The following is a 4,090-nucleotide window of genomic DNA, read 5'->3' as shown; positions in this document are numbered from 1 at the left end:
GTGGGAATATCTCGCCACAATATCCTTCGGTTGAGAAGGATATCGATATACCGTACATACATACAATGTATACTGCTAGTGTTTATAGTGGGCAAGTATCCGGATAATCTCTAACCGGGTAGAAATTGTACCGCAATGTACCGCACATCTGCTCCCACTATAAACACGCTCAGAGAAGATGATAAAAGAGGAGGTCGCTTAATACTAGCCTACTCACATCAAATAAGTAATGTGTGCATCCGCCTATTGATGGAAACAATGATCTAATCCGATTGATCAACTAATACGATAAGTGGCTTTGCAAGTCACAACTGTCTAGTTCTAAACGGCGCATGCCCGGATATCAATTTGTTACGTCAGTTGACCGCGAATTATAATTTCTGTATTGTTTGGCATGACCGGCTGCTAAGTTAGACCCGACATCCCTGTGAAAAAGACCCTCATTTTGGAACCAAATAGCATTTTTGGACACGTACGTTTGGACACAAAACGGGAGTATATGGAGAAACTGACACGAGTTTGAATTACTGATTAGGCCTACACTAGTTTTAAGTTTCCGTAAACTGCCGCAAATATTCAAATGGTTATCATTTAAAAGCTTTTAAATTTCTTTTCCTTTGACCTTATATTAATTTTACTGGAAAATTAATTATGCTTGACTTTCCATAACTTAACAAAACTTTTGATTTTTTTAATGGGCGTTGCAATATATATAATGCTTTTTCACTCGTTTAAAAATCATGGTCACCCTGCAGTTATTATTATTATTTTTAAAGAAAAAAAGCATGATTTGACTGCGAAATTGGGAATTTAACGATGTACTTCCGTGTGTGGAATATTTTTTCCACTAAGAGAACTACCGAATCAGTCGAGCGTGTGGCGGATGAACAGATTACCACAAAGGAAGTTTCAAGTGGTGTTTTAAGTACCCCAAATAAAGAAAAGTGAATGGAGGTTAACTGTGGGTAATCAGATTATATGTTCGAGTAGACTATGCCATAGTCTATTTTTGATAAATAAAAGCATGTTAATCATGATGAAAGCATTCAGTTGAACTCGAAATTATACTGATATTTAATACATCAAAATACTAGTATAAAATTGTTATGAAAAAGTAAATATAATTATATTAGTGACAGTAAAAGTAAAGTGGCTTATATTATTGAATGCGAGTTATCATAATGTAAAATAATTGTATTGGCACTTCAATAAGAACAATTCTGATTTTAGAATCTGCCAGTTTATTAATCGCGAAATTCCAGGTTAAAAATAGACTATGGACTTTCAATTTTAAACGGGATTTTGAACGGGCAAAGTCCCTAACACTCACACTGTCAATCATACTTGTTTATCAATCAAATTTAACCGCAAGCAAATACAAGACGCGTTCATGCACATATTGACACGTTCATGCAATTACACAACACAAAGGAGGGGTAGGCCCACATACTTGTGTACCATGTAGTTATTAATGGTAATGACAGGTACCCGGAGGATTTAAACCATAACGAGATCTGGGCGACCAATCACAAGCCAGATCCATTTAAAGAGGCATTACATCATGGCCAATTTTAGTAGGCCAGATTTCCGACAATCTCATCCATAGAAGCTCATAGACAGCCGTGTTAAGCATCTCTGACCGCAATCCAAAGTCAGTAGTCCACTTGGGAAGCTAACAAACAGAGGGAGTAGGGTGACTGAAAAGATCAGATGTGAAAATCTATCAATTGTGCACACATTAATTAAATCAGAGTTTTAAGCTTAAATACAATATCCAGAGTATGCACAATGGGCAAGTGGACTACGGGGTAGTCTAATGTTCGAGCGATCTTCTCTTTTCTCATTTTCTCTGATCTTCTTAACTCCTCAACAATGGATCATACAGCGTGTTTATAGTGAATATACCGCATTTTGAGTATACCGTATACGATAATCCTTGTATATATACCGATACCCTTGTTGTTTATAGTGAGACACAGTTACCGCACAAATTATATACCAACAAACATTATCGTACATTTGCAATGACCCCGAGGTCACACGGGGAATGTGTACTGTGGCGCGAGCTATAAACAGCCCATTCAACAATATGATCATGGCGGTGAACATGTAGCTTCTGTTTTGATAACTCTTGGGGGTGAGAATCGTTCCGAATGCATGATGTCCTGCGCGCATCCTACGCAGGGTCGGATCCAGGAATTTTTGATAAAGGGGGCGCCTTTTGGTCGACGACGAAAAAAATGTGTTAAAGGGGTTACCCCTCGAAAACTCAACGGTTTTGGCCCATTGTTTGCTGTTCATGGCCGAATTTTTTCCTTTTTTTTAAATTTCTTAAAATTTTTGTATTTTTAAGTTACCGGCGCCCTTTGCTAGTCAAAAAATAGAGGGGGCGCGCGCCGGCTGCGCCCCCCCTAAATCCGCCCCTGCTACGCATCATGAAGAAGCTCCTACTTCCGGTAACACCGCACACAATTTATACTGGTGTGTTTATAGTGCAAATATCTCGCTACAATATCCTTCGGTTGAGAAGGATATCGATGTACCGTACATACATATAGGCCTACTGCTAGTGTTTATAGTGGGCAAGTATCCGGATAATTTCTGACCGGATAGAAATTATACCGCAATGTACCGCACATCTGCTCCCACTATAAACACGCTCACTGACCTTAATCAATGACCTAAATCTACAGAATATATCCATTACTCGTCGATACTCGATAAATCAATAAATAACTTAGAAAATATTCTGGATGTCCTTTAGAAAATATTCTGGATGTCCTTTAACATGTTTCCATAGTTAGCCATGGACCTATTCTGTAGAACTGACCGGTGACTAAGTCCGCTTTATTGGGCGGTCTATCGAGTATCGACTCGGAGTAATGGTCTGCATAACGCCACCGAACGTGCTCAGCGCAAAAGTATTAGACCAACTAGTATAGTCAAAAACCTCAATTCCGTGACCATTCTCTGGCTAGTAAGGTTTGACGATTGACTTGACTTCTATGGACCATTTAGACAAAAATTAGCCCCCATGTCCCTCGCGAAAATCCCGGCATTTTTCACTAGAGGCCAAAATCCAAAATGGCCGCCCCTAGAAAGGCCCACACAGTATTGTTACCTTGCGTTTGCTTTATAATCGTTTACCCAACTGAAACTATAATACCAGCTCATTGCAATATCGCACAGGTAAAACAGAAACATGTGTAGTGTGGATTTAAACAGAGAAGATCTGATTTAACATAGTTGAGCTGTTTTCAATGAGTGTTATCTTGGTTTAATAGCTTTTAATGGGGTTTAAGTCCTGCAAAGGTCGTGGTGAATTCTACTGTAGACATGACTGCATCATGTAATAAATTTGTGCACCCCAACATGCTCAGCACAGTCAAATGGATCATTTCAATAACAAAAGGTTATATTAATCTTTAGTGACGCTTCCAGGCTAGATATTCCTTGGCATTACCCTATGTTAAAGCCAAGAATTTTCTGCTTTACAAATGCTAAATTCCGCTTTTCTCCGCTTTGTAATGTTAGCACATTTCTGACATAATAAAATTTCACAAGAATCTTACCAATAATAAACTGATCGGGTATCATGGCTGCAATGGGAGGTAGGACAGGCGTTGTACGGTAAATCTATGACGGATTTTACTTTATTTTGATGAATTTTGAAGACCCATTTCATTTAGTATTTTATATTTATTTGTTTGTTTGTTTTCTAGGTCAATTTTTTTTGCTTTTTTTTTTTTTTCTCAGAAATGCGTTTTCCGCTTTACCTCCGAATTCCGCGATTTTCGCGGAATTTCCGCAACGCGGAGAATTCTTGGCTTTACCCTATGTAGTAGCCTGAAAGCAAACAACACGGAACCGTTCCTTTCTATCTTTCCACCTGAGTTGAGATTCTCAATACAGATCCAAAATGAGGAAGTCACACACTTTTCTGACGGACCGAAATTGATCAAAACACGACCTATTCAAATACAATCAAAAGTACAATAGCATATTGTTATATTGTACTGCTAAGTTCATGTGGTGTACAATAGTATATTGTTATATTTATATATTTATATACATGGTAAGTTCATGTGGT

The sequence above is a fragment of the Amphiura filiformis genome, chromosome 10 (genome assembly GCF_039555335.1).
Source record: "Amphiura filiformis chromosome 10, Afil_fr2py, whole genome shotgun sequence".
Lineage (NCBI taxonomy): Eukaryota > Metazoa > Echinodermata > Ophiuroidea > Amphilepidida > Amphiuridae > Amphiura > Amphiura filiformis.
The sequence above is the reverse complement of the archived record's forward strand: the minus strand, read 5'-3'. Positions refer to the sequence as shown.